We start from the raw sequence: 12,654 nt of genomic DNA on the forward strand, positions 1-12,654 counted from the left end.
TAAGGAAGCAATTAGGTGGAAAGAAAAAGGGTGAGAATTATATTCCATGCTAACACTAATCAAAAGAAAGCTTGAGGGACTATATTAACATCAAACAAACTTACCTTCAGAGCAGATGATATTTCATGGATAAAGAAGGTTATTTCATAATGATAAAGAGGTCAATTAATCAGGAAGGTATAACAACACTGAACTTTTATGTACCCAGTAATAGACCTTTAAAATATGTGCAGCAAAAACTGATAGAACGGAAAAGAAAAGTAAACAAATCTGCAACTATTAGAGATTTCAATATTCCTTTTGTAATAATTGATAGAACAAGTAGTCAGAAAATCAGTAAGGATATATAAAACTTGAACAACACGATCAACTTGATCAAATAAAAATTTATAGAATACCCCACCCAACAACAGGAGAATATATATTCTTATAAAATGCATATGGAATATTTACCAAGATAAACAGTAATCTTGTCCATAAAACAGGTCTCAATAAATTTAGAAGTATTCAAGTCATACAAAGTATGTTCTATGACCAAACCAGAATTAAGCAGGCTCATGAAAAGATGCTCAACATTGCTGATCATCAGGGAAATGCAAACAAAAACCACAATGAGATATCACCTCACACCTGTCAGAATGGCTATCATCAAAAAGGATGCAAATAATAAATGTTGGTGAGAATGTGGAGAAAAGGGAGCTCTCCTACATTGTTGGTGGGAATGCAGCTACTGTGGAAAAAAGTATGGAGGTTCCCAACAAAACTAAAAATAGTAACTACCATATGCCCCAGCAGTTCTACTCCTGAGCATATATCCAAAAGAAACAAAAACACCAATTAGAAAAAATACATGTACCCCAATGTTCATAGCAGCAGTATTTACAATTGCCAAGCTATGGAAGCAACATAAATGTCCTTCAACACATGAATGGATAAAGAAGATATGGCATATATATACAATGGAATATTACTCAGCCATAAAAAGGAATGAAAATTTGTCATTTGCAGCAACATGGATGAACCTGGAGGGTATTATGCTAAGTGGAATAAGTCAGACGGAGAAAGACAAATATCAGATGGTATCACTTATATGTGGAATCTTAAAAATACAAAAAACTAGTGAATAAAACAAAAAAGAGCACTCACAGATATAGAGAACAAACTAGTGGTTACCAGTGGGGCAAGGGGAGGGGGAGGGACAACATAGGTGTAGGGGGAAAAAGGGTTATTATGGGATTTTATGGAATCATGTATGTGAAACTTTTGAAAATTGTGAAGCACTATAGAATTTAAAGAATCTTTCATTCAATTAAAAAATTTTTTTAAATTAAAAACCTCACAACATAACCAGTCCCACAAACCTATAGTAGATGCCATAATATTGTATTATTTGTCAGTTAAAATATACTTATATTCCATCTGATACAGACACAAAGGTGATGTATTATTTAACTGGCAAAATAAATCCCATGAGAGTGCAGAAAGAAAGGAAGGAAAGAAGGAAAGAGAGAGAGGGGGAGAAAAGAAAGAAAGAAAGAAGAAAGGAAGGAAGGAAGGAAAGAACGGAGGGAGGGAGGGAGGAAGGAAGAAAGAAAGGAAGAAAGAAAACAGAAATATCTCTGGAGAAACCTCAAATAAATATTTGGAAACTAAATAATGCATTTCTAAATAACTCATGGGTTAAAGAAGAAATCAAAGGTAAATTAGAAGGTATTTAGAACTGAATGAAAATGAAAACATACCATGCTAAAATTTATAGGATCCTGTTAAAGCAGTACTTAGGAAGGAAATTTAAAAGGCTAATACCTATATTAAACAGAATAAAGTTTTCAAACTAATGAACTTAATTTCTACCATGTAAAACTAGGGGAAAAAACAAACCCTGAAACTTGAGGTGAGAAGAAAGGAAATAATAAAGGTCAGAGCAGAAATAAATTAAATGGATTACAGAAAAATAATAGAGAAAATCAATGAATCCAAAATATGTTTTTTTTTAATGTAGATCAATAAGATTGCTTAATCTCTAGCCAGATTAATCAGGTTTAAAAAAAGAGAGAGAGAGAGAAGACACAGATTACCAATATCAGGAAGGAGAGATGTGATACCACCACACATTCTACAGATATTAAAAGGTAATAGTGTATTATGAACAATATTTTGACAATAAATACGATGATTTAGATAAAATGAACAAATTGTGAAAAAGGAACAAACTCTCAAATCTCACACAAGAAGATATAGTTACCTGAATAGCCCCATATTTATTAAGGAAATTGAATCTACCTCTCTCTGCCAAAAAACCCTCCAGGTCCATTGATGAATTTCACCAAACATTTAAGGAAAAAATAATATCCACTTTACACAAATTCATTCAGAAAACTGAAGAAGAGAATACTTCCCAACTCATTTTATGAAGCCAGCTTTATACTGATACCAAAACTAGTCAAAGATATTACAGGAAAAAAAAAAAAACTACAGACCAATATTGCTCAAGATAATGGATACAAAAATTCTGAACAAAATTGTAACAAATAAAATTCAACAATACATAAAAAGGATAAAACCCCATGACCAAATTGGGTTATACCAGGACTGCAAAGTTGCTTTAGCATTTGAAAATCAGTTAACTTACCACATAAATAAACTAAAAAAGAAATAAATACACAATCATATCAATAGTCTTAGGAAACACATTTGAAAAAATCCAACATCCATTCCTGAATAAAACTATCAGCAAACTAGCAAAAATATGAATGACTTAGGGACCAAACTGACAAAAGATGTACAAGATACAAACTGAAAATGACAGAACATTGCTCAGAGAAATTAAAGAAGTTCTAAATAAATGGAGAGATAAACTGTATCCATTGGTTAGAAGACTCATAAACTGTATCCATTGGTTAGAAGACTCATATTCTTAAGATATCATTTCTCCTCAAATTGATGTCTGGGTTTAATGCAATGTCAATCAAAATCCCATCAGGGTTTTTGACAAACTGATAGAAATTTACAAACTGAGTCTCACATTCATATGGAAGGACATAGAATGGCCAAACAGCTTTGAAAAAGAATAAAGTTGGAGGATTAACATTAACTGGTTTTAAGACTTATTACACAGTAATTAAGATAGTGTGGTATACACCAGTCATAATGGCCATCACATATATGTATGTATAACTGAATCATTTTCCTATGTATATTCTTAATGACACTTTTCATAGAGTCCCCTGAGGGCATCTCACCCCTCACTGCTGATGTATCAATGTCCTTGGGGAGTTTGCCATCTCCTAAGGGTCCCAAAGCTGCCAGTTCTCAGGGAACCAGCGTGAAACTGGGTTCCACACTGAAGTAGGGAGGAAGTTCTCTGCCCACTTTGTCTTGTACTTTGCCACTTGGGTGCTGAAGCACCACTGTTTGAGCCCTAAGTCTTACAAAGTTTCTCACCAAAGCAACTTCTTCAATGTTTACATCTAACCTCTTCCTCCAAAGGAGCTCAAACCAACCCCACATGACAGGAGGCAGTAGGGAAGGAGCTGGGGTGGTGAGGACATGGGGCAATGCCTTACTCCCTTTTTTTTTTTTTTTAAGTAAAGAAAAGGGTGGAATTTAATCTTTTTAAAAAAATTTTTTTATACAGCAGGTTCTTATTAGTAATCAATTTTATACACATCAGTGTATACATGTCAATCCCAATCGCCCAATTCATCACACCACCATCCCCACCCCCCCGCCGCTTTCCCTGCTTGGTGTCCATACGTTTGTTCTCTACATCTGTGTCTCAATTTCTGCTCTGCAAACTGGTTCATCTGTACCATTTTTCTAGGTTCCACATACATGCGTTAATATACGATATTTGTTTTTCTCTTTCTGACTTACTTCACTCTGTATGACAGTCTCTAGATCCAACCACGGCTCAACAAATGACCCAATTTCGTTCCTTTTTATGGCTGAGTAATATTCCATTGTATATATGTACCACATCTTCTTTATCCATTCATCTGTCGATGGGCATTTAGGTTGCTTCCATGACCTGGCTATTGTAAATAGTGCTGCAATGAACATTGGGGTGCATGTGTCTTTTTGAATTATGGTTTTCTCTGGGTATATGCCCAGTGTGGGATTGCTGGGTCATATGGTAATTCTATTTTTAGTTTTTTAAGGAACCTCCATACTGTTCTCCATAGTGGCTGTATCAATTTACATTCCCACCAACAGTGCAAGAGGGTTCCCTTTTCTCCACACCCTCTCCAGCATTTGTTGTTTGTAGATTTTCTGATGATGCTCATTCTAACTGGTGTGAGGTGATACCTCACTGTAGTTTTGATTTGCATTTCTCTAATAATTAGTGATGTTGAACAGCTTTTCATGTGCTTCTTGGCCATCTGTATGTCTTCTTTGGAGAAATGTCTATTTAGGTCTTCTGCCCATTTTTGGATTGGGTTGTTTGTTTTCTTAATATTGAGCTGCATGAGCTGTTTATATATTTTGGAGATTAATCCTTTGTCCGTTGATTCGTTTGCAAATATTTTCTCCCATTCTGAGGGTTGTCTTTTCGTCTTGTTTATGGTTTCCTTTGCTGTGCAAAAGCTTTGAAGTTTCATTAGGTCCCATTTGTTTATTTTTGTTTTTATTTCCATTTCTCTAGGAGGTGGATCAAAAAAGATCTTGCTGTGATTTATGTCAAAGAGTGTTCTTCCTATGTTTTCCTCTAAGAGTTTTATAGTGTCCGGTCTTACATTTAGGTCTCGAATCCATTTTGAGTTTATTTTTGTGTATGGTGTTAGGGAGTGTTCTAATTTCATTCTTTTACATGTAGCTGTCCAGTTTTCCCAGCATCACTTATTGAAGAGACTGTCTTTTCTCCATTGTATATCCTTGCCTCCTTTGTCATAGATTAGTTGACCATAGGTGTGTGAGTTTATCTCTGGGCTTTCTATCCTTTTCCATTGATCTATATTTCTGTTTTTGTGCCAGTACCACATTGTCTTGATTACTGTAGCTTTGTAGTATAGTCTGAAGTCAGGGAGTCTGATTCCTCCAGCTCCGTTTTTTTCCCTCAAGGCTGCTTCGGCTATTCGGGGTCTTTTGTGTCTCCATACAAATTTTAAGACTTTTTGTTCTAGTTCTGTAAAAAATGCCATTGGTACTTTGATAGGGATTGCATTGAATCTGTAGATTGCTTTGGGTAGTATAGTCATTTTCACAATATTGATTCTTCCAATCCAAGAACATTTATTTACATGACACTGCAAGATATGAAATTCCACATAGAAATAAGAAACCCATTGAGAGGAGAAGCTTCATACAGTATGTACAGTTTGGAACTGTTCAAGTAGAGTTTCGTTGTAAAAAGTGCTACAGTAACAAACTGCATTTAAAAAGAGTTCTTAGTAGAGAAACAGTGAGACAAACTTATACCAAACATAGTACACAACAAACAACTTTATGCCTCAGATGTGCAATCTAAAAGTTGAAGGTCCCAGCAGTGCCATCCTGAACTTGGAATGTAATACTCTCTCAGCAATAGCCCATGAAAAACAACTTTCCTGATCCCCAGACAAAATAAGCAAACCCTACTCTCCTCTTCCTTCAACTCAAAACAGAAAGGCAATTACTCTTATAATTGTTTAAATTTGCCTAATAATCTTAGGGTTTGTTTAAGCTCTTGATTTGCCTTGGTAAACTATCATACATATTATATGCCTGGCTGGGCTTTTGGAAGCATGCTCCCTGAATAATACAATATCTATTTCTTTCTCCTTTTATTTTCACACCCAAATATTCTCTGAGAGTCATAGATTTGTTGTTCAGGTGTGCTTTTTCCTTCTTTAGTTCAGCGTTATCTTTCTATTAAGTGTGCTTTCTTATAAGAACACACATTCTTCATTTATCAAATTCCGATTTATTTGTATTAAAGTACCTAGTTCTCATTCCTATGTTTACTCCATGCAATATTATTTTGGGGGCATCTGAGGTCCTAAGTAGGGTGGCTAATTCATCTTGGTTTACCTGGGACTTTCCCGATTTTAAAACTGAAAGTCCTGGGACTTCCCTGGTGGTGCAGTGGTTAAGAATCTGCCTGCCAATGCAGGGGACACAGGTTCGATCCCTGGTCCGGGAAGATCCCACATGCCGTGGAGCAACTAAGCCCGTGCACCACAACTACTGAGCCGGCGCTCTAGAGCCTTCGAGCCGCAACTACTGAGCCTTCGAGCCACAACTACTCAGCCCGCTTGCCACAACTACTGAAGCCCACATGCCTAGAGCCTATGCTCTGCAACAAGAGAAGCCACCGCAATGAGAAGCCCGCACACCACAACGAAGAGTAGCCCCAGCTCACCGCAACTAGAGAAAGCCTGCGCGCAGCAACAAAGATCCAATGCAGCCAAAAATAATAAATAAATAAAATTTTAAAAAAACAAAAAACCCTGAAAGTCCTGTGATCAGGAACTCTCCATGGTCCCAGGCAGAGATAGTTTGGACACCTTAGGAAGAATTATTCCTGACAAGTGACCTTATCATATTTATTTAAGAAGTTTAAGCTCACCTCTCCTTTGCTGCCTCTTGTCATGTTTTTTTCATTGGATCCAACTTTACTGAGTTTCCTTCCTTTCCAAACTCTAAGCATCATAATCCATTAGAGTTGGAAGGAAACAGATATTGTCCGGTCAAACTCATTGAGCTACAGATGATCAAACTAAGCCTAGAGAGAAGTGAGCAGCTAAATTTACACCTCTGAAATCCTGTGGCAGTTATGCCTTACAACCATAGTATCTATAATAGTCATAGTGGCTAATACTTCTATGTCCTCAAGTCTTCCTGCTTGGTGGGGACAACTTGTCCTTTAAGATTAAACAAAAACTTTCTCAGATTCAGATCCCATCTATGACAAGTACCCTGGCATCTCTCCCAATGTCCCCAGGATTCTAGGTGTTCTCTGTTTGGCTGGGACCTCTAGGTCAGTCCCTGGCTCTGCTGATTTTCTGATGCTGGACATGTGCTCACCTTCTGTGTGGGGTGTTCTTTTCCACACAGTGTTGCTGTGGCTCCACTGCTTGGGACTTCAGCAGTTGTGGGCCTACTTTCCCTTGCAGTGTCCTTCCTTCCAAAGTCGTCATCATTGTGTTGACCAAGTCACTCTATGGCCATGCTCACCAAGGGTCCTCTTCCTGCCATCGCTAAAATTCTTATTGGGCTTTCCCTTTTAGTGTCTTTTTTTTTGGCCATGCCGTGTGGTGTGCCGGATTGGCATATGGGATCTTAGTTCCCCAACCAGGGATCGAACCCGTGCCCCCTACATTGGGAGCGCAGAGTCTTAACTGCTGGACTGCCAGGGAAGCCCCCCTTTTAGTTTCTTAAAATGATTTTTCTTTAGCTCATCCCTCAGTGTCAGACAAGCACATCTCTTCTAAAACTTGGAGTTAGTTTTGTTGGTCCAGATGGAGGACGACCCGAGAGTACATTTCTCCCACCCCAGTCATGCTTTTTTTTTAGAAGAATTAGATAACCTGAATAGCCTTATATCTATTAGAGAAAATCAATTTTTTTTTTTTGAATACACTATACTAGGTGTGCTTTATTTATTTATTAATGGCTGTGTTGGATCTTCGTTTCTGCGCGAGGGCTTTCTCTAGTTGCGGCAAGCGGGGGCCACTCTTCATCACGGTGCGCGGGCCTCTCACTATCGTGGCCTCTCTTGTTGCGGAGCACAGGCTCCAGACGCGCAGGCTCAGTAATTGTGGCTCACGGGCCCATTTGCTCCGTGGCATGTGGGATCTTCCCAGACCAGGGCTCGAACCCGTGTCTCCTGCATTGGCAGGCAGATTCTCAACCACTGCGCCACCAGGGAAGCCCCCCAGTCATGCTTTGAATACATAATCAAGTCAGTGTCCCTAAGCCTTGACACCTCGACTTGCTTCTACCCCAGGAAAGTTCCCTGCCCACCCCAAACACTGCCCCTCAAAAGTGAGGCCTGGTCTTTCCTTCTCTTTTCACACCTGACTATTGGTTCCAAAATGTCCCCTTATGGCTTTATCCAGCAAATGGATCATAGCACCATGCAGAGGCTCTTGAGGCCCCCTCAGCATGTACCTGGGTCCCCACAGGTGCAGATCATGCTTTCTCAGGATCCCACTGCATTTAATGATCTCTAATAATAATATCTATAATAATTCCCAAGACCCAGCTTAGTTGCACTGATAACAATTTTCATGGTGTTACTATAAGTATAAAGCGATTTCTACCCCAAGCCCTAATCTAGTTTTGCTCATATAATTTATGTGATTATATGCTGAAGAGAGATGCCAGAATTACAGAAACACCCTGCATTGATTATTTGCTTACTCTTCTGAGGGAGCAGGGTTGAGCTGCTTCTTTATTCTACAGTAGACACAGGACTGTTTTCGTTTCTCGACTCTTTTCTGTTAACCTATATCAGTTTTTGGATAATAAGAAACTATGTTCAGGCCTCTCAGATTGGGCCTACCCTGACCCAAGGAGCAGACTCAGTGGGCTGCAGAGGGCTGCTGGGGAGGACACTTCCTCTTCCCTGTGCCCCTATCACTCAGAGCCGGCTTCGGTTCAAGCTTTGAACCTTTATTCTACACCTCAAACAATCCCCCATGAATAAAACACATCAACCTCTTTGGGGACAGTGTCTCCCTAGGCCAACTTGTCTTTCCCTGGGAGCTGGCCATCAGGCACTTGTAGGGGTGTCCTGAAGTTCCTATCAGAAAGGCCTGCTCAGCATCTTGCCTTCTGGCAATGAGAGCTTCAGCCTCTAGCCTGGCTGCAGGTAAATGCCCCTCCCAAGAGGGCTCTCACACCCAGCCAACACTGGGTAACACTGGTAACAAGGCAGAGTCATCCAGGAAAGTTCTGGTCCTAAGTCAGCTCCTAGCCACAGGTTACTCTGTCTCTCTCTGAAGAACTGATAACTGGTCTGGGTGCATCTACTTGGAGGTAGGCGCTGGCAAGGGAAGCAGAGCTGCTCTTATACATGATGTGCTGTGCCTACCTATGAACATGACTTTGAATGTGGTGTACTACGTCTGACCCAGGAGATGAATGTGATGAAAGTCAGAGTGAGTAGGAGAGCCATGGAGATGTAGAACAGAAATTCAGACCCAGCCTGTGTCCATAAAGGGGCACAGATTTTACTAAAAAGCACAGGTTGTATCTACCTCAAGCGCTTCTGCGGTTGAAGAATGATCCGTTATGTGCCTTGCCAGCATCTCCTCAGTTTCCTTCTGTAAAGCCTTTAAAGATCATCTGGAAAGGTGTCCCCAGTCTCTTTCCCACTGTGCCCACCATGGCTACTGTATCTATTCAGTTCTTAACTCGTTCATCTACCCATCAGATAACGTTGACTGTCTTCATCGAGTGAGCGCTGAGCCGAGAGAACGTAACTGCGCGTGGCTCCTGCTCTTCGGACGCTTCAGGCTAGTGGAAGAGGCTAAAGCCCACACACTTAGCAAGGTTCAGGTGGTCTGAGCAAAATGCTGAGAAAGCACAAAGGATTTAGTGATTGACTCCTGGCTGCTGCCCGGAGCGGTCAGGAAGGGCCTCATAGGGGAGGAGACATGGTGTCTACACCTAGCTGACGAGAGACCCTTGCCAGGTAGGGAAGGCGAAGACAGGTGTCACTGGGGATCTCACCAATGGTATGGGACTGTCACCACCGCGGCCCAGGCAGTCTCTGACCTCAAAGCCGACAGGTGGCTTGAACACCCTGGGGCCGCCCAGTGATGCCTCCTCTTCCCCTGCTTGTAGGCATTTTTCCACCCTATGCAGGCCGTTTTCTTTTTCTCTTTCTTTAAAAATTTTTTAAATTTTATTTTATTCATTTATCTAATTTTTGGCTGCATTGGGTCTTCCCTCCTGCACGTGTGTTTTCTCTAGTTGCTGAGAGCAGGGGCTACTCTTTATTGCGGTGCGCGGGCTCTAGGCACGTGGGCTCAGTAGTTGTGGCACATGGGCTTCAGTAGTTGTGGCACACGGGCTCAGTAGTTGTGGCACACGGGCTTCAGTAGTTGTGGCACACGGGCTCAGTAGTTGTGGCACATGGGCTTCAGTAGTTGTGGCATGCGGGCTCAGTAGTTGTGGCATGTGGGCTCAGTAGTTGTGGCTCACGGGCTCTAGAGCACAGGCTCAGTAGTTGTGGCGCACGGGCTTAGTTGCTCCGCGGCATGTGGGATCTTCCCAGACCGGGGCTGGAACCTGTGTCCCCTGCACTGGCAGGCAGATTCTCAACCACTGCGCCACCAGGGAAGCCCCCACAGGCTGTTTTCTATCCTCACCCAGGAAGCAGAAGACTCTGGGCCCATTCATTCCCCAAGGACTGCACTTACTCTATGTGAGGCCCTGTCCCAGGCCCTCTGCGGGGAAGCAAAGAACACAAGGCCCTGGGCCTGCACAGAAGAGCTGCAGTCATGTTAGGGGCTGTGCAAGACCATGCAAAGGCGTCAGTGTGAGTCACAGAAGCAAAGGCCATGGGTTTGTCACGGGGGTGCAGGGCCTTCCACATGTCATGGAACACGGTACTGAATATCACAAACACTAAAACTAGCTTTCTCAACTTTTCTCTGATTGTTTACAAGTAATGTGTTTACCCTGACAAATCTTGTTAGACTCAGAGGTTCAATGGCCAGGGTTGCTACGTTGATGGCAATGCACATCATCCATCTCTGATGTCATATCGATAATTCAGTGTTCACGACGTCAGTTTTTTCAATAGACATTATTTACCCAAGAACTCACCATCACCACCGTGACTATAGTTTTGTTGCCACTGTATATTCCATTTTATTTTTCATTTGAAATATTGGTTGAATGCCTACCTTAGGTCCAGCCCTTTTCCAGGTGGGAAAATTCAAAAGCAGGGGCCATAGGAAGAGGCAAATACCCTTGAGATGAGTGACGTACTCAGCACCCCCTCCCCATATACTCTCCCTTGGAATCCAGCCTTCTCTGCAGATGGAATAACAGACCTGCCTCACCTCTCAGACCTTCTCTACCAATTCACTCTCAAGATTTCAACTCAGCTCCAGGCTTTTTTTTTTTTTTTTTTTTAATTTTTGGCTGTGCTGCTTGGCAGGTGGGATCTTAGTTCCCCGACCAGGGATCAAACCTCCCCTCCTCCCCACCGCCCCCTGCAGTGGAAGCCCGGAGTCCCAATCACTGGACCACCAGGGAAGTCCCATCAGCTCCAGGCTTTTAAATGCAAATAGCCGGAAAGATGTAGCTTGAGGATCCATGGATCATTTATGGCTCAAGGTGAATACATTTCCAATGGGTTTGATTATGAAGAAAAGAGCAGAGCACCCATGGGTCTAGGCTTGAGAGACCTGGAACACTCAGGTGAGTTGTAGGGAGGAGGGATTGGGGAAAACGACACACGAAGGCATGCCCTGTTGACAGGATGAGTTCATGTTGTAATTGCTTCTTAGTGTAGAGGAAACAGGGAAGAAAGTGCCCAGCGTGAGGGAACAGGGACACAGAAGGGAGGGAAGGAAGGAGGGAAGGGAGGAGGGGAGGGAGGGAGGAAGAAAGAAAGTGCTCCTATTTCACAGATACCTCCAAGTCTGGGCCTGGAGCAGGCCTGTTATCAGTTCCTCCCCTTCTCCTGCGTGTACTTCCTGAAGGAAGGGAATTCAGGAATTCATACAGTGGCTTTCTTCCTGTCTTGTATTCTTTTTCTACCCCCGCTGCCCACCCCATCTCCCTCCAAAAGGGAGAGGAAAGGAAGGCACAGACTAAAGGCAGGGCTGAGAGGAATGAGGGGAAGATGCCTGGGGAGGTGTCAGCAGGCCCTGCCTCTGTTATCTAAGCACAGAGTGTCTCGCACCTGTGGGGGCATCCTCCATCCCACACTGCCTTCGGAGAGGCCGAGCTCTTCCCAGGCCAGTGCCCTGCATTCACACAGTATCAGCAGCAGCTCCCACGGTGACAGCCATTCTTCCCAAAAGGCCTCTCCCACAGTCCCGGGGCCGGGCACCCATCTCCAAGGACCCATCTGACAGTCCTGGGGAAACACTCTCTCACCAAAATAACTATGAGGCTACAACTTAAAACCCCTTATTCTGCAGAAAGACAAATCTCCCCCGAAGAAGCTCCTGACAAGTACTCACCCCCCAAGAGGAATTTGCTTCCGTTTGCTTTCTCCTCCACAGCAAGCTAATGGCAACTTCTCTGCCAGAACATAGGCTTTGGACAGGGAGAGGAACTTTCCGGACAGAGCTCCTTCCTCAAAGATGCACTGAGCAACTGGGGAGGAAAAGCACAAGGTGTGAGACATGCTCCCTGTGGTGACATAAGGAAGAAAAGGGGGCTGGCTTGTTTCTTTCCACTATTTTAAGGAATAAAGTTCCAAATGGTAATACACAAAGCAATCATTTTGGACTCATAAGCCATTTATTTCTGTATTTATGCAAACCAGCTCTGGACGGTGGGCTGTGGACAGGCTTTCAGTGTCTTTGGGGATCTGGCCCCAGCGTTCCCCTGCTCAGCAGTTACCTAAAGACAAACGTAGCTGGATGGGTGGAAACACTCTGAGGTCCTGAAGAGGGAATCTCACAGCTGTTCACTCCAGGCCACACCACCGGCCCTCTTCCAGCCTGAAACCAGCAGGAAAGCCTCTGTGGTGTTGTAGGGTGT

The 12,654-nt window shown here is 42.6% G+C and overlaps 1 long non-coding RNA gene across 8 annotated transcripts in view; it reads right to left on the bottom strand.

The window, feature by feature from the left end:
- LOC133096472 (uncharacterized) overlaps nt 1–12,654 on the bottom strand; it is a 117,684-nt gene that overhangs the window by 16,530 nt on the left and 88,500 nt on the right. For 6 of the 8 annotated variants that reach the window (XR_009701788.1, XR_009701785.1, XR_009701789.1 and 3 more), the window contains one exon: nt 12,129–12,264. The exons of 1 other annotated variant lie outside the window; for it this stretch is intronic. This is a non-coding gene — a long non-coding RNA (uncharacterized LOC133096472). Of the gene's footprint in view, nt 1–5,177; nt 5,247–12,128; nt 12,265–12,654 lie in introns of those variants that run through there. One more of the 8 variants, XR_009701787.1, reaches the window with a different exon arrangement.

This window comes from Eubalaena glacialis, chromosome 8 (assembly GCF_028564815.1).
Source record: "Eubalaena glacialis isolate mEubGla1 chromosome 8, mEubGla1.1.hap2.+ XY, whole genome shotgun sequence".
NCBI lineage: Eukaryota > Metazoa > Chordata > Mammalia > Artiodactyla > Balaenidae > Eubalaena > Eubalaena glacialis.